Consider the following 25,925-nt stretch of genomic DNA (forward strand, 5'->3'; position numbering starts at 1 on the left):
TTACACAATGACACTTTGTATGGTTTCCGTTTTCCTCTACCAAATAAGCTACAGTATCTACAAAATAAGCAATAATACTTCATGTTGATATTGCTGTGCATTCTTTCATTGGTCAGTTTTTCTTTTCAGAAAGAGTCCTTAAATATCTCAAGTCATCATTTTTCGCCATGCCCAAATGAATAATTAACACTATTCAACAAAGAGGATGTTGAAGGGAAATGTTGATGGTTACTTGTGGTGTTATTAAAATGATAGATATATGATTTAAGATGAGCGAAAGGGCCCTGAACTCTCTTCTTCACACTCATTTGTTTTTTAAAGCCTGCATGCAGTCTTTCTAATGTAATTTTTAAATCATCACTGTATGTCTAATATATCACTGTATGTGTTTATTTCATTAAAATAACTCCAAATATATTTTTCATGATTTATTTACCTGATCCTCCTTTTGCTCAGTCTGATCATGTGGGCGTGTTGATACAAATGTAAATATATTGACATACACAGCCCTGATTGGTGGATAGGATCATCTAGACTAAAACTTGACCCACTTACCCCTTCAAAGTAGGAGCATACATATGTAAATAAAATATGACTGGTCATTGGTCAGAATAATCAGATCAGATTGTGATGGCATGATCTGGGCCAAAAACTCCATCCCACCTGAACAGGCTGAAATTCCAGGCATTTATATTTCCAAGCAGCTTTTACACAAAAAGGGCTTTATTATAATTTTCACAATTTCAGAGTGTGGAGTATAATTGAAATATAAAAACATTTAAAGTGGAAAATCACGTGGTTGACTGCACTGCTGCTTTAATGGATCAAAGTGTCTCTGTTTTTGTTGAGACTACCATGTCTCGTCCCCTGAGATTGGCTAGTGTTCTTTACTGGAATAATAACTACACTATAGGCTTGTACGATATGGAAGAGAGAAGAGCACAGGCAGATAGACACACATACTGTATTGATTAGGCCATTGAGTTGTTACCTTGCATGGTAGCATGCTGTGTTCCAGTCCCAGACACTGTCCCATATAGACAGTCTGATTACCGGAGACCTCGGGTGCATCCCAATTGAACTGAGCCGTTTGACCCTATGGGCCCTGGTCAAAGGTATGGCACTAGAAAGGGAATAGGGTGACATTTTAGGTGCATAGGTGGGAGGGCAGAGAGAGAGGGAGGTAGGTGCTTTTAGATTTGTGACTGACATTAGGAAGGATGTTAGGACTCCCATAAGAGAAGATGTTCAGTCTTACTGAGATAAAGTGGGAGGCGGGAGGGGAGTGTAAGAGACTCCCATGTAGTTGGTATCGATTGATCCCTATCTACCAGCATCAATCTTGGATCTACTGACAGTTAAGGGGGAAAAGGTTTGGGATGGGGAACGATTTGTGATGTTACACCTCACACACCTGACCAAGCTCAGCTCTGTGAGGGTATTGGGTGAAACTTCTCTCGCTTTCTCTCTCTCGCTCGCTCTCTCTTTGTCTCTCTCTCCATATCTCTCTCTCTTTATCTCTCTCTCCATATCTCTCTCTCTTTGTCTCTCTCCATATCTCTCTCTCTTTGTCTCTCTCTCCATATCTCTCTCTCCATATCTTTCTTTGTCTCTCTCTCCATATCTCTCTCTCTCTTTGTCTCTCTCTCCATATCTCTCTCTCTCTCCACATCTCTCTCTCTCCATATCTCTCTCTCTCCATATCTCTCTCTCCATATCTTTCTTTGTCTCTCTCTCCATATCTCTCTCTCTTGATCTCTCTCTCTCTTTGTCTCTCTCTCCATATCTCTCTCTTTGTCTCTCTCTCCATATCTCTCTCTCCATATCTTTCTTTGTCTCTCTCTCCATATCTCTCTCTCTTGATCTCTCTCTCCATATCTCTCTCTCTCTTTGTCTCTCTCTCCATATCTCTCTCTCTCTTTGTCTCTCTCTCCATATCTCTCTCTCTTTATCTCTCTCTGCATATCTCTCTCTCTCTTTGTCTCTCTCTCCATATCTCTCTCTTTGTCTCTCTCTCCATATCTCTCTCCATCTCTCTCTCTTTGTCTCTCTCCATATCTCTCTCTCTTTGTCTCTCTCTCCATATCTCTCTCTCTCCATATCTTTCTTTGTCTCTCTCTCCATATCTCTCTCTCTTTGTCTCTCTCTCCATATCTCTCTCTCTCCACATCTCTCTCTCTCCATATCTCTCTCTCTCCATATCTCTCTCTCCATATCTTTATTTGTCTCTCTCTCCATATTTCTCTCTCTTGATCTCTCTCTCCATATCTCTCTCTCCATATCTCTCTCTTTGTCTCTCTCTCCATATCTCTCTCTCCATATCTCTCTCTCCATATCTTTCTTTGTCTCTCTCTCCATCTCTCTCTCTTGATCTCTCTCTCCATATCTCTCTCTCTTTGTCTCTCTCTCCATATCTCTCTCTCTCTTTGTCTCTCTCTCCATATCTCTCTCTCTTTATCTCTCTCTCCATATCTCTCTCTCTCTTTGTCTCTCTCTCCATATCTCTCTCTCTTTGTCTCTCTTGCCATATCTCTCTCTCCATATCTCTCTCCTTGTCTCTCTCTCCATATCTCTCTCTCTTTGTCTCTCTCTCTTTGTCTCTCTCTCCATATCTCTCTCTTTCTCTCTCTCTCTTTGTCTCTCTCTCCATATCTCTCTCCCTTTGTCTCTCTCCATATCTCTCTCTCCTCATATCTCTCTCTCCATACCTCTCTCTCTATCTCTCTCTCCATATCTCTCTCTATATCTCTCTCCATATCTCTCTCTCTTTGTCTCTCTCTCCATATCTCTCTCTCTTTATCTCTCTCTCCATATCTCTCTCTCTCTTTCTCTCTCTCTCCATATCGCTCTCTCTTTGTCTCTCTCTCCATATTTCTCTCTCCATATCTCTCTCCATCTCTCTCTCTTTGTCTCTCTCTCCATATCTCTCTCTTTGTCTCTCGCTCTCCATATCTCTCTCTCTTTGTCTCTCTCTCTTTGTCTCTCTCTCCACATCTCTCTCTTTCACTCTCTCCATATCTCTCTCTTTCTCTCTCTCCATATCTCTCTCTCCATATCTGTCTCTCTCCATATCTCTCTCTCCTCATATCGCTCTCTCTATCTCTCTCTCCATCTCTCTCCATATCTCTCTCTCGTTCTCTCTCTCTCCATATCTCTCTCTTTATCTCTCTCCATATCTCTCTCTCTTTCTCTCTCTCTCCATATCTCTCCATATCTCTCTCTCTTTGTCTCTCTCTCCCTATCTATCTCTCTCTCTCTCCATATCTCTCACTCTCCATATCTCTCTCTCCATATCTCTCTCTCCATATCTCTCACCACAACAAAATATTTTTTTGAGACTGTGTTCTTCTCTTTAATTTCTCTGAGATTGACTCTCTCTGTTTGTAAGGACCCTCCCCGGGCCTAGCAGAGAGAGAGAGAGAGAGAGTGGGGGTAGAGAGAGAGGGGGTGAGAGAGAGAGAGAGAGAGGGGGGATAGAGAAAGAGGGGGTGAGAGAGAGAGAGAGGGGGAGAGAGGGGGGCAAGAGAGCAGGGGGAGAGAGAAAGAGAGAGGGGAGGCAAGAGAGAGGGGGGGAGAGAGAGGGAGAGAGGAGGGAGAGAGAGAGGAGGGGGAGAGAGAGAAAGAGAGGGGGCAAGAGAGACGGGGGGGGGAGAGAGAGAGAGGGGGGAGAGGGGAGAGAGAGATGGGGAGAGAGAGACTGGGAGGAGAGGGGGAGAAGGGAGGGGGAGAGAGAGACTGGGAGGAGAGGGGGAGAGAGAGAGAGGGGGGGGAGAGAGAGGGGGAGAGGGAGAGGGGGAGAGAGAGGGGGAGAGAGAGAGGGGGAGAGAGAGAGGGGGAGAGAGAGAGAGGGAGAGAGAGAGAAAGAAAGAGAGCAGGTCTTTGTGAGAATTAAATAGCGTCTCCTCGTCCCACAACCTCTTACAACACTGATCATGTTCCCCTCACACACACACACACACACCTGCACACTTATACAGACAAACAGGTACATTCTCATCTACACACAGACGTCCCCCCCACCCCCACCCCACACACACACACACACACACACACACACACACACACACACACACACACACGTTGTGTGATGGGATCGTAAAGAAGGGAGTCAGTGGCGGCGGGCCGCGAGAGAAGTAAGGAGACTGTATAGAGGAACAGCTACCGAGGCAATTTACTCCACAGATTAGCGATAACAGAGCTCAGTCAATAAGCACTGATCTCATTTGAAGATACACCAGACTGACTCCACCACACACAAGCACAGGCATACACACACCTCTGTGGCTGTTTTGTCTATTTCTCCAGACTCTCTTTATTCTCCCTTTCTGTTCCCAATGATCAGAAGGCCATTGTGAAATATGGATTGGATAAACTGCATCTCCTCTACTCTCCCACCTCTCTCTTCTCCCTCTCTTCTCCATTTAAAGTGAAGAGATGTAATTCTAACCCCCCATGTCCTTGGGGTTCTGTTCAATTTCACACTTAGGATTCACTTCTCATACACTTAAGTCCTCACTCATAGATGTATATTATTAGCCTGGTGGAACCAGCCTGATTGTTGACCAAGTATTGTATGTTCTGTTTTGTATTATTCTGAACATGTGTCCGGCTGTCTTTTGTGCTTACTGTACTGTCCATCACCCAATTTATCCTCAAGCCTCAAGGATTGAGTCATATATTTTGAAAAACATATAAACAAACATGCACATCAACGTCAAAACGTCTTTCAGAAGCTTGGCTCACGCCTCAAATATATCCAGTAAAAAATGTTTTACATATCCATCGAAAATATTTCAGTATTTATATACAACATTTTCAATCACTCTTGGAATTAATGGTGACTCGAGGAACCCTGGAGTTCCTCAAGGAACCATTGCTAGTCGATGTTTCATATTTGCACCTGCGGTGAGTTGAGGGGTTCTTGGAGGAACCTATAATATTATTCAAGAGTTTGACTCTTGTGTCAATCTAATTACATGATAAATCAGTCCCCATCAAAATCAGTCAGTTTAAGCTACAGATTTCAGTCTCAGTCCCCATCAAAATCAGTCAGTTTAATCTACAGATATCAGTCTCAGTCCCCATCAAAATCAGTCAGTTTAAGCTACAGATTTCAGTCTCAGTCCCCATCAAAATCAGTCAGTTTAATCTACAGATATCAGTCTCAGTCCCCATCAAAATCAGTCAGTTTAATCTACAGATATCAGTCTCAGTCCCCATCAAAATCAGTCAGTTTAATCTACAGATATCAGTCTCAGTCCCCATCAAAATCAGTCAGTTTAATCTACAGATATCAGTCTCAGTCCCCATCAAAATCAGTCAGTTTAATCTACAGATATCAGTCTCAGTCCCCATCAAAATCAGTCAGTTTAATCTACAGATATCAGTCTCAGTCCCCATCAAAATCAGTCAGTTTAATCTACAGATATCAGTCTCAGTCCCCATCAAAATCAGTCAGTTTAATCTACAGATATCAGTCTCAGTCCCCATCAAAATCAGTCAGTTTAATCTACAGATATCAGTCTCAGTCCCCATCAAAATCAATCAGTTTAGTCTACAGATATCAGTCTCAGTCCCCATCCAAATCAGTCAGTTTAAACTACAGATATCAGTCTCAGTCCCCATCAAAATCAGTCAGTTTAATCTACAGATATCAGTCTCAGTCCCCATCAAAATCAGTCAGTTTAATCTACAGATATCAGTCTCAGTCCCCATCAAAATCAGTCAGTTTAATCTACAGATATCAGTCTCAGTCCCCATCAAAATCAGTCAGTTTAGTCTACAGATATCAGTCTCAGTCCCCATCAAAATCAGTCAGTTTAGTCTACAGATATCAGTCTCAGTCCCCATCAAAATCAGTCAGTTTAGTCTACAGATATCAGTCTCAGTCCCCATCAAAATCAGTCAGTTTAGTCTACAGATATCAGTCTCAATCCACAACATATCAGTCTCACCTATGTTGGCCTTCTGCATCTGCAGTGGAAAGTGGCAGAGCTACAACTCTGTTTGTCAGACCAAAAATCGCATTTCTCATAAAAACAGTTTGGTCTACTAACTTTATGGAAAGATGGGACTCTCACAAACAGGATGTTGTTCTCTGTTTTGCTCTACGACCCCCACAAGCCTAATGGGACACGTCTGAAGTTGGTACCGACGATGTGCCAACTTCGGTCTGTACCATCCGAACCGTTCGGGCTACAAACTAATATGACCCCACTGTGGAAAGGGGAGACTCTCACGAACATGATGGTGTTCTCCATTTTGCCTCCAATTTTCTCATAGGCTGCCACCGCTACAATATATTATTAAAAAGGTTCAAAATGGAACCCCTCCCATCGCAAAAAGGTTTTGGTTTGAACCTTTGCACATGGGGTTCCTCGAAGACCCTTTTCAGAGAGTGCTCTAGACCACTCTGAGTAGACCTATAACCTTAACATGTACAAACAGCTGTTCTGTGCTAGTGGGATACCAACTCTGATGTTGCTGTTATATGTTCATGTAAGGAATATTCTGGTGTGGCATACTGTATGTTTACTTGTATTCTATATTTCTAACCTCTTCCATGGCACTTTACACATTTCTTTCAGAGTTAAAGTTATCTTGGTTTGTTTTCTACAAGGTGTGCTTTTTTCCAATAATCATTATCTTACACTACTTGTGTGTTATTACAGGATTAAAAGCGTTATAGCATAGCATTTATTACTATATCAAATGGATTATACTGCTATTATCTATTATTATTAGATTGAGAAAATTGAGAAATAAAATGAAAAATAAAATGTTCTTCCTTTTATAAAAGTATATCATGTCCTATAGGGGTTAGAAGGTGGGGACATGACTTAAAAAAGGCTTTCACCTTTTTGTTGATAGTTTTACAGAAGGGGAGAGATGGTTTGCTTCCCAAATGGCACCCTATTCCCTATGGGCCCTGGTCTAAAGTAGTGCACTATATAAGGAATAGGGTGCTGGTTGAGACCCAACCATGGCTTACCATGTCATTCTATGTGTCTATGGCTAGATGTGAAGTGTGTTATCTCTGCGTGTCTATACAATGTGTCCAAATAACCTAGAGGAGTTCAAGCAGTGTTTTTTTATTTGATGTTGATTTGTTTTGTTTGTTGCTTTTGGTCGTAAACGTCTTTACAACGCTCCTAAAACGCCAAGAGCGCTTGGAGAAGCATCCTGGGTAGTATGACTGCAGAGGCGAGATAGAGAAGGACGTGGCTCTATAAAATGCTGCTCTTTTCTCTTTTTTCCCCATCCCTCCATCTGCACCTTGATGTCTGATGAAGGAGAGAACCCCACCCTGAAAACATGTCTTCTTCAAGAGTTTATGAAAAGGCGAAATATCAAATTCCCATATTTTGGTTTTTAACGGTTTGTCCCAAAGATTCCCAGACTATTTTTATCACTATGAACTTAAAATGGATATATTTGATTAAATTAGGCGATTCAGTGTATTTGTTTTCAAAGGACATAACTTATCTTATATCTTCCTAGGGCCCAGTCAGTGCTGAGAGTGGAGACAATGAGACATGTTTTATTGAGAGGAGAGCGGAGCTGAGTCGGTCCACTGGCCAGATTGCAGAACTCTGCTCTAACTGAATCTTACCGCCTTATGGCCGATTGACGTGATAAAAGGCCTGGTCTCGCATGGCTGCGTAGGCGACCATTAAATGATTGCCACTTTAATTGGCTCTGTTAATGCAGTCATTTGTAAGATGGCACCACGGGCCACGGGCCAGCCACAAAATGGCTGCCATCGGCTCCCTCAGCTAATCTCTCCCTCTTCCACAACAATCCATTAATGTATACCTTAATTCCATTCCACTGACCCAAGTCAATGTCCATAGCCCATAGCCCATACACCACCAGAGGTAGTGGTCCCCGTTTGTATTGATATAACTCTCTCTGGCTGGGAAGTTTATTTGCATCGTAAATCATCATTATCTCTCCCATGTAAAGTAACAGAGATGGCTTTTCTCAATGGAATACCAGGTGACAGTATTCTGGTAGATATTAGGAAGAGCCACAATGCTAACGTCAAAGGAGCCATGTGGGATCAAATTTTTTAAAACTCGACTGTAGGCCTCTCATTGCCGTATCCTTTGAATAAAAAGCCAAACTTGAGGTGCAGATGTTCATGGAAAGAGAAATCTAAAATCTCCAGTATGCTTCTTTAGTTTGATTCAATCGATATGTTCATTTTTCATTGTGTGGAGCTAGCTAGATGCAGAGAGCTGAGTCGTTTCAATATACAGTACCAGTCAAAAGTTTGGACATACCTACTCATTCAAGGGTTTTTCTTTATTTTTAAAATGTTCTACATTGTAGAATAATAGTGAAGACATCAAAACTATGAAATAACACATATGGAATCATGTAGAGTCGTAACCAAAAAAGTGTAAAACAAATCAAAATATATTAGTAGCCACCCTATGCCTTGATGACAGCGTTGCACACTCATGGCATTCTCTCAACCAGCTTCATGAGGTAGTCACCTGGAATGCATTTCAATTAACAGGTGTGCCTTGTTAAAAGTAGTTAATTTGTGGGATTTCTTTCCAACTTAATGCATTTGAGCCAGTCAGTTGTGTTGTTACAAGGTAGGGGTGGTATACAGAAGATAGCCCTATTTGTCCATATTATGAACAGTTCAAATAAGCAAAGAGAAATTACAGTCCATCATTACTTTAAGACGTGAAGGTCAGTCAATCCGGAAAATTTCAAGAACTTTGAACATTTCTTCAAGTACAGTTGCAAAAACCATCAAACGCTATGATGAAACTGGCTCTCTCTCCGCCACAGGAAAAGAAGACCCAGAGTTACCTCTGCTGCAGAGGGTAAGTTCATTAGAGTTATCAGCCTCAGAAATCGGCAATTAACTGCACATCAGATTGCACCTCACAGAGTTCAAGAACAGACATATCTCAACATCAACTGTTCAGAGGAGACTGTGTGAATTAGGCCTTCATGGTCTAATTATTGCAAAGAAACCACTACTAAAGGACACCAATAAGAAGAAGAGACTTGCTTGGGCCAAGAAACATGAGCAAACATTAGACTGGTGGAAATTTATCCTTTGGTCCTTTGAGATTTTTGGTTCCAACCGCCGTGTCTTTGTGAGACGCAGAGTAGGTGAACGGATGATCTCCTCATTACATTTACATTTAAGTCATTTAGCAGACGCTCTTATCCAGAGCGACTTACAAATTGGTGCATTCACCTTATGACCTCCAGTGGAACAGTAGTGCATCTAAATCTTTTCAGGGGGAGGGGGTGAGAGGGATTACTTTATCCTATCCTAGGTATTCCTTAAAGAGGTGGGGTTTCAGGTGTCTCCGGAAGGTGGTGATTGACTCCGCTGTCCTGGCGTCGTGAGGGAGTTTGTTCCACCATTGGGGGGCCAGAGCAGCGAACAGTTTTGACTGGGCTGAGCGGGAACTGTACTTCCTCAGTGGTAGGGAGGCGAGCAGGCCAGAGGTGGATGAACGCAGTGCCCTTGTTTGGGTGTAGGGCCTGATCAGAGCCTGGAGGTACTGAGGTGCCGTTCCCCTCACAGCTCCGTAGGCAAGCACCATGGTCTTGTAGCGGATGCGAGCTTCAACTGGAAGCCAGTGGAGGGAGCGGAGGAGCGGGGTGACGTGAGAGAACTTGGGAAGGTTGAACACCAGACGGGCTGCGGCGTTCTGGATGAGTTGTAGGGGTTTAATGGCACAGGCAGGGAGCCCAGCCAACAGCGAGTTGCAGTAATCCAGACGGGAGATGACAAGTGCCTGGATTAGGACCTGCGCCGCTTCCTGTGTGAGGCAGGGTCGTACTCTGCGGATGTTGTAGAGCATGAACCTACAGGAACGGGCCACCGCCTTGATGTTAGTTGAGAACGACAGGGTGTTGTCCAGGATCACGCCAAGGTTCTTAGCGCTCTGGGAGGAGGACACAATGGAGTTGTCAACCGTGATGGCGAGATCATGGAACGGGCAGTCCTTCCCCGGGAGGAAGAGCAGCTCCGTCTTGCCGAGGTTCAGCTTGAGGTGGTGATCCGTCATCCACACGGATATGTCTGCCAGACATGCAGAGATGCGATTCGCCACCTGGTCATCAGAAGGGGGAAAGGAGAAGATTAATTGTGTGTCGTCTGCATAGCAATGATAGGAGAGACCATGTGAGGTTATGACAGAGCCAAGTGACTTGGTGTATAGCGAGAATAGGAGAGGGCCTAGAACAGAGCCCTGGGGGACACCAGTGGTGAGAGCACGTGGTGTGGAGACGGATTCTCGCCACGCCACCTGGTAGGAGCGACCTGTCAGGTAGGACGCAATCCAAGCGTGGGCCGCGCCGGAGATGCCCAACTCGGAGAGGGTGGAGAGGAGGATCTGATGGTTCACAGTATCGAAGGCAGCCGATAGGTCTAGAAGGATGAGAGCAGAGGAGAGAGAGTTAGCTTTAGCAGTGCGGAGCGCCTCCGTGATACAGAGAAGAGCAGTCTCAGTTGAATGACTAGTCTTGAAACCTGACTGATTTGGATCAAGAAGGTCATTCTGAGAGAGATAGCGGGAGAGCTGGCCAAGGACGGCACGTTCAAGAGTTTTGGAGAGAAAATAAAGAAGGGATACTGGTCTGTAGTTGTTGACATCGGAGGGATCGAGTGTAGGTTTTTTCAGAAGGGGTGCAACTCTCGCTCTCTTGAAGACGGAAGGGACGTAGCCAGCGGTCAGGGATGAGTTGATGAGCGAGGTGAGGTAAGGGAGGAGGTCTCCGGAAATGGTCTGGAGAAGAGAGGAGGGGATAGGGTCAAGCGGGCAGGTTGTAGGGCGGCCGGCCGTCACAAGACGCGAGATTTCATCTGGAGAGAGAGGGGAGAAAGAGGTCAGAGCACAGGGTAGGGCAGTGTGAGCAGAACCAGCGGTGTCGTTTGACTTAGCAAACGAGGATCGGATGTCGTCGACCTTCTTTTCAAAATGGTTGACGAAGTCATCTGCAGAGAGGGAGGAGGGGGGAGGGGGAGGAGGATTCAGGAGGGAGGAGAAGGTTGCAAAGAGCTTCCTAGGGTTAGAGGCAGATGCTTGGAATTTAGAGTGGTAGAAAGTGGCTTTAGCAGCAGAGAGAGAAGAGGAAAATGTAGAGAGGAGGGAGTGAAAGGATGTCAGGTCCGCAGGGAGGCGAGTTTTCCTCCATTTCCGCTCGGCTGCCCGGAGCCCTGTTCTGTGAGCTCGCAATGAGTCGTCGAGCCACGGAGCGGGAGGGGAGGACCGAGCCGGCCTGGAGGATAGGGGACATAGAGAGTCAAAGGATGCAGAAAGGGAGGAGAGGAGGGTTGAGGAGGCAGAATCAGGAGATAGGTTGGAGAAGGTTTGAGCAGAGGGAAGAGATGATAGGATGGAAGAGGAGAGAGTAGCGGGGGAGAGAGAGCGAAGGTTGGGACGGCGCGATACCATCCGAGTAGGGGCAGTGTGGGAAGTGTTGGATGAGAGCGAGAGGGAAAAGGATACAAGGTAGTGGTCGGAGACTTGGAGGGGAGTTGCAACGAGGTTAGTGGAAGAACAGCATCTAGTAAAGATGAGGTCGAGCGTATTTCCTGCCTTGTGAGTAGGGGGAAGGTGAGAGGGTGAGGTCAAAAGAGGAGAGGAGTGGAAAGAAGGAGGCAGAGAGGAATGAGTCAAAGGTAGGCGTGGGGAGGTTAAAGTCGCCCAGAACTGTGAGAGGTGAGCCGTCCTCAGGAAAGGAGCTTATCAAGGCATCAAGCTCATTGATGAACTCTCCGAGGGAACCTGGAGGGCGATAAATGATAAGGATGTTAAGCTTGAAAGGGCTGGTAACTGTGACAGCATGGAATTCAAAGGAGGCGATAGACAGATGGGTAAGGGGAGAAAGAGAGAAAGACCACTTGGGAGAGATGAGGATCCCGGTGCCACCACCCCGCTGACCAGAAGCTCTCGGGGTGTGCGAGAACACGTGGGCAGACGAAGAGAGAGCAGTAGGAGTAGCAGTGTTGTCTGTGGTGATCCATGTTTCCGTCAGTGCCAAGAAGTCGAGGGACTGGAGGGAGACATAGGCGGAGATGAACTCTGCCTTGTTGGCCGCAGATCGGCAGTTCCAGAGGCTACCGGAGACCTGGAACTCCACGTGGGTCGTGCGCGCTGGGACCACCAGATTAGGGTGGCCGCGGCCACGCGGTGTGGAGCGTTTGTATGGTCTGTGCAGAGAGGAGAGAACAGGGATAGACAGACACATAGTTGACAGGCTACACAAGAGGCTACGCTAATGCAAAGGAGATTGGAATGACAAGTGGACTACACGTCACGAGTGTTCAGAGAGTTAAGCTTACGTAGCAAGAATCTTATTGACTAAAATGATTAAAATGATACAGTACTGCTGAAGTAGGCTAGCTGGCAGAGGCTGCGTTGTTGACTAAGTAGGCTAGTTGGCATTGGCTGCGTTGTTGACACTACACTAATCAAGTCGTTCCGTTGAGTGTAATAGTTTCTACTGTGCTGCTATTCGGGGCTAGCTGGCTAGCTAGCAGTGTTGATTACGTTACGTTGCGTTAAAAGAACGACAATAGCTGGCTAACTAACCTAGGAAATCGCTCTAGACTACACAATTATCTTTGATACAAAGACGGCTGTGTAGCTAGCTATGTAGCTAGCTACGATCAAACAAATCAAGCCGTTGTACTGTAATGAAATGAAATGAAAAATGTGATACTACCTGTGGAGCGAAGCGAAATGCGACCGGATTGTTGAGTGCAGAAGTTCTGTTCGGTAGACGTTGGCTAGCTGTTGGCTAGCTAGCAGAGTCTCCTATGTTAAGGACGACATAAAACTACACACTCTAAACTACACAATTATCTTGGGTACGAAGACAGCAAAGACAACTATGTAGCTAGCTAACACTACACTAATCAAGTCGTTCAGTTGAGTGTAATAGTTGTGCTGCTAATCGGTAGACGGTGGACTAGCTAACGGTGGACGTTAGCTAGCTGGCTAGCTGCAGGGCAGTGTAGACTGCGTTAGGACGACGAAATACGATAATTACGCAATTATCTATGATACAAAGACGGCTGTGTAGCTAGCTAAGAAGAAATTGATAAGATTAGACAAATCAAACCGTTGTACTATAATGAAATGTAATGAAATGTAATGAAATGTAATACTACCTGCGGACCGAGTGCAGATGCGACCGCTCGCTCCAAATGTGCTGATACACATGTGCTGATCCTCATGTGTGGTTCTCACCGTGAAGCATGGAGGAGGAGGTGTGATGGTGTGGGGCTGCTTTGCTGGTGACAATGTTGGTGATTTATTTCAAATTCAAGGCACACTTAAACAGCATGGCTCCCACAGCATTCTGCAGTGATATGCCATCCCATCTGGTTTGCGCTTAGCGGGACAATCATCTGTTTTTCAGCAGGACAATGACCCAACACACCTCCAGGCTGTGTAAGGGCCATTTGACCAAGAAGGCGAGTGATGGAGTGCTGCATCAGATGACCTGGCCTCCACAATCACCCTACCTCAACCCAATTAAGATGGTTTGGGATGAGTTGGACCGCAGAGTGAAGGAAAAGCAGCCAACAAGTGCTCAACATATGTGGGAACTCCTTCAAGACTGTTGGAAAAGCATTCAAGGTGAAGCTGGTTGAGAGAATGCCAAGAGTGTGCAAAGCTGTCATCAAGGCCCTTGAATGAGTGGGTGTGTCCAAACGTTTTACTGGTTTGTCTGTGCGACTTTGTTCTGTTTGAAACAAACTATGTTGCAGTTGTACATGTCAGGGGATTTCTTTAAAAAGTATATTTTACAAAAACTACAAGCAAAATAAAACTCCAAACACTGTGTTTATGTACACATGTATTGCAAATGATCTTTTGTATGTGTATTATATATCTACTCACCTGTGAAGTGGTCATCATCACAGTGTATTTACTATACTTCTGTGTTATTACTGTTCTGTGTTTAAAGTGAGTATTTTCCAGATATGCCCAGAAGCCTTCTTGTATCAGGCTACACTACTGTACTTTATCAATACTCTGTACTGTATGTAACTGTTACTCTTGACAAAAGAGAAAGTTTCTCATTCATCTCGGCCCGATATCAAAGGTTTATATCAAACGAATATATCATATTTAACTGTTGATCCTCAAACTCAATATACTTTGTCTTTAAACAAGTCACCCCCAGGCTTCACGTTCGTCTATTCTTTCAAGGATGCTGATGCCATTAGTAACGCAAGGTGATTCTGCTTTGCTTTTTGAAACACGACGGATGATTCAGCCGACTCTACCACTTCTACTCACTCTTTCCTCTCTCTCTCTCTCTCTCTCTCCCTCATTCTCTCACTTTCAGGAAGAGAGAAGGAGCTGGTGCTCTCAGCTCAAGTCTTCACTGAAGCACACACACACACACACACACACACACACACACACACACACACACACACACACACACACACACACACACACACACACACACACACACACACAGGCAGGCAGGTGGGCCGAGCTGAGGAGAGGCAGGGGGTGGGGGGCTGCGGCGAAGGCTTCTCAGTGCATTAACTTCTCTGGGAGTTATTTGCCCGAGGTGATTAATATGTTTGTCAGCGCTGCTCTCTGAGGTAGGGAGGGGGAGCGAGAGAGAGAGAGAGAGAGAGAGAGAGAGAGACTTGGCCCGGCAGCGTTCACCACAACAACGACCAGGGGGATTCACACCACCGCTCTTCTTCTTCACTCTCCATCCCGCCTTCCCTGTCTCTTTTGTTCCATCCTTCCTCTACAGAAGGCTGTCTTTATTCCTGTGTTTGTTTGTGGAGCAGGGCTTTAAGGGCCCTCCCACGTAAGGCCGGGGGAACGTCCACGACTGGAGACAAGAGGGAGGCATTATTGGGGCTGATTGGTGAGGCCATGGCACAGCTGTGCTGGTTTCTGGGTTCCTCTCTCAGGAGGACCGGGAGGAGCAGGGAGTAGGAGGGGTGAGGGACTACAAAGTGCTGCTGAAATTAAAGTCGGCCTCTGTGTTCTCCCTCTGAAGATCGACACACCAGAGGCTCATCTCTCTGAAATGAAGGGGTTCTATAGCCCGTCAACAGAACCCCTGCTGTGTGCAGCAGAACACTCTCCCTCTCCAGGAATGTAATGCAGTTTATCCCCATTTCTCTCTCTCCTCTCTCTCTCTCTCTTAGCTGCTAAACTCTAAAACTGTTTTTTTATGACAGCACTTTACATTACCTAGTGGTAACCTATAACCTACTGTATGTAACATTACTAGCCATAGGGTATAACCTTTAATTACAATGTACCTGCTATGTACTGTAAGTACAGGCAATTAAAAGGTACTTACCACTGTTAATTCATTTAATTGTACGAAAATTACAAGAAATTGTGAGCATAAAAAGTTGCAATTGCTCCATAGCTGCATGTAGTAACTCCTAGCCTGTTACAGGTTAATGACACATAGGGTATTTAAGCAATAAGGCACGATGGGGTGTGATATATGGCCAATATACCACGGCTAAGGGCTGTTCTTAGGCACAACGCATCGCGGCCATATACCACAAACCCCTGTGGTGCCTTATTGCTATTATAAACTGGTTACCAACGTAATTAGAGCAGTAAAAATACATGTTTTGTCATACCCGTGGTATACACCACTGCTGTCAGCCAATCAGCGAACCACCCAGTTTATAATCCTCTGTTAGTTATTATGTAATGTAATGTATTTTTTATTCACAGTCTTATTAACTCATGATCTCAACGTCAATGTTTTTTTTAAATGTTAAACAAGTTAAAACATTACTGATTTTACTGATGTTTATATTTTTTAGATTGTTGTATTGATTTGATTTGATTTTTTTGTTGTTTTTGTATTGATTGTGATTGACTTTACACCTGTCCCTATAATTTGAAAATATATTAAATGTCTTAGGTGCTCCTGTTTGGAATTTAATATATGAAAAAATATGCTGTTGAAAAAATATTAAATATAAAAGTATACAGTATATGAAAAAAAAGTATCCATTAACATTGACCTGTTTGTTTTTTCTATTCTATTCTAGTAAATAAAACCAAAACTAGAAGGATGACAACATGGATGAAGAAAGAACACAAAAAAACAAGATAAACTAAATCAACAAAAATACAAAAAGAGAGGACATTGTCAGGATCCCTTCTATCAAGGCTCAAAAGGGGAGAGTGTATGGAAGATGTTTTGGCCAAGCACCATAACAACGGCCTAAACCACTGCGCCTGGAGTTTTAGGGGCAGAGCGAGATATAGCTTTCCCCTGGGACAAGCCTTGCTGGGCGGACGAGACCAAGAGAAAGGGCACCATAAAACTATTTTATTTTTCTAAACTTTTTTTAAGTTTATGATTTCCAAAAAGAGCAAAGAGTAATGTATGTAAATATATTATTATATGTAATGTATAAGTATGCTTAAAAAAACAAACAAACTAAAAAACAGAGATGTATAATGTGTCTTTGGGAAGTTCAGGTGAATGGGAGGTGTGTGTGTGGGGGGGGGGGACAAGACGCTGATGGTAAGGGACTGCTTGTCTGCCTGGCATGACTCATATGGACGTCATGGTAATGACATGATAACACCGTGGTGACGCTGTAGCAACAACCCCAGATGGCAGGCGAATGAGTGCTTGGCTGCGTCTTCCATGGAAAGGGTAAAAAACGTATGACATCACACACAAACTCTGACCACTAATGGGCCACATTTACAGGTCAGCCTCTGCAGTTAACTTGCAGTTTAGAATTAATGACTTTCTGTGGGTCATGGTGAAAGTTAGGGAGTGAAAACCAGAAGTGATGTCATATAATGGGGGACATTTAAACTCTAGTGTGGAGCTAAACTCTTGGAGCTTCCTTCCACTTTAAAAACTGCTCTTCTCTACACGTTGCGCTTCCAGTTCACTTTGTATCTCTGTAGCTTGAACTAAAAGACCCCCTCCAATGTCAATGGAAGAATAAGAAGGTGTGTGTTCAGCAAGGAAGCAGAGAAGCCTGTAAAAAGCCAGGGAACACACACTGAATTGTATTTAGGTGTCCAGGGGGGCATGTGGAGTTAAAGTTAACATGGACAACGGGTTGGAGGTTAAAGGTCAGGGGTTAGTATCAAGAGGTCATGTCTGTTGCCGGCCACAGCAGGCCCCTGAATCACGGCGTCGCTACCAAAACATGTTGTTGTGTAGTTGTGGTTGAGGTGGCTGTGCTGTGTAGTAAACAAATCACTTCTTTTGTACATCGTGTTGGGGTGGGGGTGGTGGGCAGGTTGGGGATCGAGCTACAAATTAGAAACATGGGAGCTGTCCACTCCCAATCGTCACTTGGTACGCGTCCCAAATGGCAACCTATTCCCTATATACTACTGTTCAAAAGTAGTGCATTATGTGGGAAATAGGGTGCCATTTGGGATGTAGTCTTTGACTCCTCCATCCATCTTAGGTATGGGCTCCAGCTCATTCTGAGAGGGAGAGGGAGAGAGAGAGAGAGGGAGAGAGAGAGAGAGAGGGAGAGAGAGAGAGAAAGAGCGAGGGAGAGAGAGGAGAGAGAGAGAGAGAGAGGGAGAGAGAGAGAGAGGGAGAGAGAGAGAGAGAGGGAGAGAGAGAGGGAGAGAGAGGGAGAGAGAGAGAGAGAGGGAGAGAGAGAGAGAGAGAGAGAGAAAAGGTTCTGTCAAAACCAACCAACACCATTTTATTGAAGTCTCTTTAAACCTTTCTATTTATATCAAACTCTACTTGAGTGACATCCTTCTATATTTAAACATTGTACTAATAACATGCTGTCAGACATGGTGGGAAAAAGTCCATTGTAGCCATTTACTAATGTTGTATTTATTGTATTACTGAGTAAGAAAAAAAACATTTATAAATGATGAATATAAGTATATCTATTTGTGATCTGCAACCCTTGGAATTAAATTAGCTTTTAATTTTTAATTTTATCAATATTTGATTTCATGACGCAGGACTTAATGCACTGTCGAACATATCGAGAGATTTATACTATAATTGTGTGGCATTATTTCTGTTTGTCTATTTATTGTTCTTCCTTTGGTTCAGCTATTGAATGTAACTTCAAAAACTCTTGGACTTTTTATGTAAATGTTGTTCTTTTTTAAAAACAAACCAACTGTACTCTGTAACAATATGTATGTTGTACATTACACAATGATAATATAGCAAACGATTATTCTACCATAATGCTGGACTTCGGTCACGTCAAGGCCAAAGTGACTGGGGAAGGTATTATGTGGAACACACCAGTGCCCTGCAGACAGACTCACTCCAGATAAGTGTAATCATTACTGGATCAGTCAGAACGCTTCTCACCAAGGCTTTTAACATTTGATGAGAACAAGAACACCAGGAGAGGAGAATCGCAGAGCCGCATACTGTCCTGTGTGCCAGATAAAATATGTTTTTCAAATATAGTTTTCTTTCTTTCTTCTTCTCTCTGCTGAGGTGAAAGAGAGAGAGAGAGGGAACGAGGGATTAGCGCTGCAGAGGGGGTGGTGGTGGTGGGGGGGGTCCCACAATGACAGCGCTAAGATAAAAACCTGAGGTGTGTTTGAGGGGATTTTGGAAGCATATTCCAGAGGGGGGTTGAGGATCCAGTTTTGAGGACAGGGAACGAGGGGAATGAGGGGACACCCTATCCCTCTCCTCTCTGAGCGGAGGACAGGATGGTACTGGAAAACACTGAGCTCTCTTTCCTTTCTGAGTTCACCACTGCCTCTGCTGCAGATCAAGCTTCCCTATACCACAATGAGCTGCTTTCTCTGACAGGCTGGCCTAAGGACGTTTCCCTGGACTCAGATGTGACTGTATCTGGTGGGCTGGCCTAAGATCGTTTCCCTGGACTCAGGTGTGACTGTATCTGAGAGGCTAGCCTAAGGACGTTTCCCTGGACTCAGATGTGACTGTATCTGAGAGGCTAGCCTAAGGACGTTTCCCTGGACTCAGGTGTGACTGTATCTGAGAGGCTAGCCTAAGGACGTTTCCCTGGACTCAGATGTGACTGTATCTGAGAGGCTAGCCTAAGGACGTTTCCCTGGACTCAGATGTGACTGTATCTGAGAGGCTAGCCTAAGGACATTTCCCTGGACTCAGATGTGACTGTATCTGATGGGCTGGCCTAAGGACGTTTCCCTGGACTCAGATGTGACTGTATCTGATAGGCAGGCTTAAGGACATTTCCCTGGACTCAGATGTGACTGTATCTGAGAGGCTAGCCTAAGGACGTTTCCCTGGACTCAGGTGTGACTGTATCTGGTGGGCTGGTCAAAGGACATTTCCCTGGACTCAGATGTGACTGTATCTGAGAGGCTAGCCTAAGGACGTTTCCCTGGACTCAGGTGTGACTGTATCTGGTGGGCTGGTCGAAGGACATTTCCCTGGACTCAGGTGCGACTGTATCTGATAGGCCTATGGACGTTTCCTACAGTTGAATGGATGCAAGGTTCCAGAGAAATAAACCTATTTTGCTGCATTATTTGTCTCTGAGACGACAGAACGGGAATTGTAACAAGTGGACAGGGGGACAGCTGTATGTTGACAGGTCGGGGAGGCAGGTAGCCTGGCGTTTAAGAGCAAAGGGCCAGTAATGAAAAGGTCACTGGTTCAAATCCCAGAGTCAACTACATGAAAAGGCAATGTACCCTGGAGCAAGGCACTTAACTGTAATTGCTCTCAATAAGTGTGTCTGATAAGAACATATTAGCTGTATGTGGCACAAATGATGAGACCTGAACCAAAAAAGTGTGTGCGTGGAAACACATATGTGTTCTAGAGGAAAATCCCCTGTCAACCTCTCACCACTCTATCAGTTGTTGCAAAGCTCAAGGGACTCTTGCTGTCAAGTCTGCACTGGCACTGAGAGAGACTGGGACCTGATGTAATAAAAAAGACAAGCAAACAAATCAAAAAAAATAACTACGATGTCAATCTAACAGAGATCTGGGAGCTGCGACCTCTGGGGTGTCACAGAGACAAATATTCTGGTTCTGTTGTTCTTTGGTCTGTTTGAGACTTTCCGTTCTCATGTCGACCTGTTGTCCATCCCTGATGATAGAGATGTGTGATAAAAGCAGTGTTAAAACTACTCCTGCACACAAGTTTGCTTCTGCACCCTTGTAAATATGTAGACCTATCGGAACATACACATACAAATAAACAAGCATAAGTGAATGTTATTGCAGGGAGTATTTTTTTGTCTTTGAGCATAGAATATTGGTAAGAATTTGTTTTATTCCCAGCACCACAGAAATAGGTGGTGGTGGTGGTGTGTGTGTGTGTGCGTGCGTGCGTGCGTGCGTGCGTGCGTGCGTGCGTGTGTTAATGTTTGCTCTGAAAGGGATGAAAATGTTTTTATTTAAGTGTGTGGATATGCCAAACAGGTGTGAAGCAGACTTCACTATAGGTCTGTTACAGTCTAAGGCTAATAACTGTACTGTGCCCCCCACCCCCTACTCCTAAACTCACCTATACCCCTTTGCCCACTTATCTCAATAATATACGGCTTCCCGGAAATCCACACGCTTCCTTACAAAACCCTGATTTGTTTGTAACCTAAACCCTGTCTCATCTAAAATCAGACCCTGACCCTGTCTCATCTGAACCCAGACCCTGTCTCATCTAAAATCAGACCCTGACCCTGTCTCATCTGAACCCAGACCCTGTCTCATCTGAACCCAGACCCTGTCTCATCTAAAACCAGAAACCTCAGTCCTAACCAAACCCAGTTCAGACCCAGTTTATCCTATAGTATCTGATACAACTCTCAACCCTCTAAGCCAAACCCACAGACCTACCCCCCCCCCCCACCTTATAGCTTATCCATCACCATCCTAGGTCCCTACGCCCTCTGCAGTCCCCCAAAGCACAAAGGTTGGAGTGGTGTAGAAGTAAGCCCTGTGAAAGAGAAACCCTTCCATTCTGTTCGTGTCTGTCTATCTATCTGTTTACGGCTTATAAACTTTGTGCTTTTGTATTCCGAATGTACAGAGCTCCCCCCCCCCCCCCTCCCTTCTCTGTCTATATCAGAACGTTGTATAACTGTATATTCAAAACAAGGACTCTTCATGTGCAAACAAATCTATTTCTTTCTTCTTCTTTTTGGTAATTGTTCCAAGGTCATATAGTTTAAAAGATGAGTAGGTAAATGAAAAACATAAATAAAGAGATATATTGAACAATTTAAAGAGACCACATTTTCAGCTGTAGTCTGTACTCATCTGTACTCTATCTTGTTTTGTCCTACTTTCTGTATGCTTCCAATGTGCTTCAGAGATACAGTACTATTATGATATTGTTAAATTATTATCACAATTATTATTGCAGTTATTATCATGATTACTACAGTTATTAATAAATATTTATTTCCTCGACGAGAGACTGATATCTTGGTCAAATGTGTGTGTGTGTGTGTGTCAGAGATAGGCAAAAGATGCATTCAAATCTATAATGTTAAAAATACAAGATACTCTAAAGACCAATGTACCAAACTAAAATAGAACATACTTTTGAGTTGTTTTAGATAAAATACAGATACATACAGGTAGGTATTTAGTATTTTCAAAATACCAAATAAGTATGCAAGTACACACCATTACTACAACGACATTCTCAGTAACAGTAGCAAAAGAACGTTGGGCTTACTTAGACTGTAATACACTATGGGGTTGTTTATCTACCTTAGTTGAATGCTCTGACTCCGAGGATGTGAGCAGAGTGGAGCTGGAGTGGAGCAAGGAGTAGAGCGTGTGTAATTTGGTTAGAGTGTGGAGCAGATTTAAAAAATGTTTGAGTGTCTCTCGCTCCAATGTCACTCCGGTACAGCTCAGGCACATGCTCTGCCCAGCATTTTTTATTTCCTTCATCACTGTTCTTGTAATTAGGCGTATTCTATTCCTATTATTTAGCTTACCCAACCACTAATGCACAGATATGTTGATATGGGTATACCAAGAAATAGGTCACACAGCCTGTGTAATTGAAAGTAAGACAACGAATGAGCGCTTGCTGCAGCAGCGAAGACGTTTAGATTTCTGTACAGGCTATTGTTAAGAAAAGAGGAGTTGAAGTTTGCTACAGTGCTAAAGTTCTCTATCAACTGTAAGAGGTGAGCCCAACAGAACCAGTGACTACTGAAGTATCTGATCCTCAATAGATTAGAGAAAATCAAGTAGTTTTTTAACACAGCGGCCACATATCATCAGGTAGGTCCTGGTTCAATAGCCTACAACATGGAATGTTGGAATGTTGAAAATGAATAGAGCGAATTTGGAGCGACTGTTATTTTTTTTCAGAAAGGGAAAAGTACAACAGGGGAGGATGTTGACTGATGAATGGGATTTTCGACCACTCACCTCCGCTCACATACTCTGCACTGACTGTAAGTCATTCTGCATAAGAATGTCTGCTAAACTACCAAAATGTAAATATAAATGTAAAAATTAACAATTGCATAGCAGTCCGAGTATTATAATTGGCCTTCTTCAGGAGCAGAGTTCATTATAATAATACCCAGCATGCTTTGCATGTGTTCATTTTCACATATACATTAAACATTTTGGTCATATAGCAGACACTCTTATCACACCATAGTGCCATCAGACTTCTGATACCAATGCTGGGTGAAAATTATGAACCACTATAATTTAATACAAATACTTATAATATAAACCATTTTTAAAACATACAAATTACAGGTCTCAAACATATCGTGTTACAAAATACATTGGATTCTAGTTCAGGTCAGTGAAATACAAAATGACAAAATAGTCAAAAGTAATTTAAATACTTCCCATCTGGTGTGTGTGTGTGTGTGTGTGTGTGTGTGAGATTCAATCAGTTCAAGCGTTAACCCATGATAACCCACAACTGCAGGTAACTTAGTGTGGCAGGTAGCTTAGTGGTTAGAGCGTTGGGCCAGTAACCGAAAGGGTTGCTAGATCAAATCCCTGAGCTGACAAGGTAAAAATCTGTAAGTCGCTCTGGATAAGAGCGTCTGCTAAATGACTTAAATGTAAATGTTAAATGTAATCTGTTGTTCTGCCTCTGAACAAGGCAGTTAACCCACTGTTCCTAGGGTGTTGTTGTAAATAAGAATGTGTTTTTTACCGACTTAAATAAAGTCAGTGAAAAGAATACACCATAATATAGTTATCTCCCTCATTTTTTGTTCATCCTGTATATCCGTATAAAATATCCACTGTCTCCAAGAATGCAATGCCTTGTCATTTTAAGGACTTTAATTGCCTTCAGAATTACAAGTTAACTGTAGCTATAATTGTTTATTTATAGTTTATTAGTGACTTATATCAACTGGTCCCCCATACTAACAAGTGTACACACTACCTTAAAAGACAACGACAACAAGAGCAGCCGCTCACCGATTTGACACCTCTGACATCGACTAAATAGAAATAATAATACTGCTATGCAGTTGTGGGTTTATCGCAGGTTAACGCTGAAACTGATTGACTCTAGGGGTTGGATTCAATTCATATCGGCGTAGTTGCGCAGAAGATCCGCGTTAAAATGTAAGGGTAATTTCCGATTGAGCAGCGTTTACTGTGAATGCAGTATCCGCGACAACGGGAACATTGCCTTTAATTGTCAATTGCGCTATAAAGCGGATCTTCAGCGCTATGGATCGAATAGAGTTCTAGGCTTTAGTGCAGCGTGTTGAAGTATTGTGGTGCACAAACGACCCAGGTTCGAAACCAGTCGGTCACAAAGACAGACAAGGAACCTCATTATATTGATAAACGTCAGTCAGTCTACAGTCTGTTGATGCCAGTGGAGTCACAGCCCAGAACAGTCGATGCCAACTCAAGTCCCAGTCCCACAGACACTGAGAGAGACACTGAGCCTGCGAGAGGGATGATGTGGGTTTGATACCTATTTGTCTTCGCTCCCCTCGGGGACGCAAGACGGAGTGCTCCTGTCCATTTCCATGGTGATCATTTACCTAAACAAAACAAACGCTTCATCGATCCCCTCAATCCTTTTTCAACGCAACAACCACGGAACGCACATACACATACACACATATACCGGTACACACACACATAAAGAACAAACAGCCCACTCCACCTCACAGCATTGATCCCCCTACACACCACTTTGTCATCCCCTATAAAAAAAATCCATTAAACTAGCTGCTGTCTCACTGCTGCCAGAGAGTACTGTACACCATTACGCTGTTTTAGCAGGTTGTGTTCTTCCACACCAGATTAGAGAACTCTCACTTAGCTAGCGTTCTCTCTCTCCCCGCCATCCTCCTTGCTAAACTAACCCAGTGGTCGGGACGGGCGGGCGGGCGGACGGATGGCAAAGGCAATAGCGGCGTCATTTAATTACCCAATAATTAAGCACATTAGCTAGCCCTCACTATATAAACCAGCCACGGGTAACTGCTATTATGGAAAAACCACATGATTTCATATGTGGAGTATCTCATGACTTCACACACGTGAAATCATGTGAAACCATAGCTGTGTTCGAATACTCATACTAACCATACTATTTGTGACGTATATTGAGTATGTAGTATGCATATTGGCCATATTATGGATATAGTTAGCATGCCAAAATTTCACGGATGTAGTACTACATTCACCAAAATACGACGTATTCAAGCAGTGGACACTATTTCCATGCTTTTAGGGCCCATAATGCAATTCTTCAGAAAATTGGTGTGGCTTCACGAAGTGAAACGTGAAAATATGCAGCCGAAGTCCAACGAGAACTTAAACAAATTCATTGCTTTAACTAATTATGACAAATGTTAAGAAAATATTGAGCAATGTAGTAAAGTAATGACTTTTCAAATAAGTTACCTTCCACGTTATGTTGGCTGACAATTTGTTCGCTACGCTAGCCTTACGAACTGCATAGCATATCATTACAGCAGTTGCTTGTATGTACCGATATGTTAGTTTTCTACCTAACGATAGTTACTACTAATACATCGAAATTGACAGTATTGTAGCGACCCGCACAGACAGCTGTGTGTTATGTGCTAGGCTAGGAGGTGGTTGTGTTGTACTGACCAGTACCCGGTGTTCGCGGGGTCCGACATGTCATTTCAACCTGCTATCTGCCAATCACGGGAATGCCTGGAATGTTCTGATGCCGGGCATCCTGGTGGTTGGCGGAGTGGCGTGGAGGGGGGTTGGGCATTGGAAGTTAAGACCAGGTTCAGCCTTTGTTCTCTCTCTCTTACGTCTGGCCTTCACAAGAGAAGGTCATCTGTCATCTATTTGGCGTGTGCTACGGCCCAAACAGTACCCTGTGTAAAGTTGGTTCAATAAACCGTCAATTCGCAAACTCAAGCCTCTGTCTGGACAATTGTTCATTTATGATCTAGTCAGGTCATTACATTGGTGTCAGAAGTAAAAACGTTGATACAAGTTAGCCAGCTAGCTAGCTGACTTATGTGGCTAGCTACCGTAGGTGAGAACGGGGATTGAAAATGCTTCGAGGGAATCCGAAAGTGAAGGTGGAGGTAGGGGACGATTATGGCCAAGGAGGTGCGTGTGAATGGACGTCGGGGGTTCTGTCTGAGGAGATCGCCAGGGCGTCGGAGCGCAGAGGCCGCTTGAGGGAGGACGTTAGAGTGATGGCCGCTGAAGCGGGCATGAGTGCTTCGTCGAGTGTATTTCGCGCGGTTTCTGGTGGGCGGACCGAAGTGGCGACGTCGACGCGGCGTGACGAGGAATCTGGGGCTCAGGATGTAAACAAACATGGCGGCGCCCAGTTCCCGGCTGCGTCCGTATCTGTTAAGACCCCGAAGTATTCCGGTAAGGCGGATTGGGAAGCTTTTCATGCTCAGTTTGAACTGTTAGCTCATTTTAGGGGGTGGTCAGATGAAGAAAGGGCACTGCAGTTGGCTTTATGCCTCACGGATGAAGCTC

The 25,925-nt window shown here is 44.0% G+C and overlaps 1 pseudogene; it reads left to right on the forward strand.

The window, feature by feature from the left end:
• LOC115117986 (RNA binding protein fox-1 homolog 3-like) overlaps positions 1 to 17,565 on the forward strand; it is a 215,468-nt pseudogene extending 197,903 nt beyond the window's left edge.
• Positions 17,566 to 25,925: the final 8,360 nt, after the last annotated feature.

The sequence above is a fragment of the Oncorhynchus nerka genome, linkage group LG28, assembly GCF_034236695.1.
Source record: "Oncorhynchus nerka isolate Pitt River linkage group LG28, Oner_Uvic_2.0, whole genome shotgun sequence".
Classification (NCBI taxonomy): Eukaryota; Metazoa; Chordata; class Actinopteri; order Salmoniformes; family Salmonidae; genus Oncorhynchus; species Oncorhynchus nerka.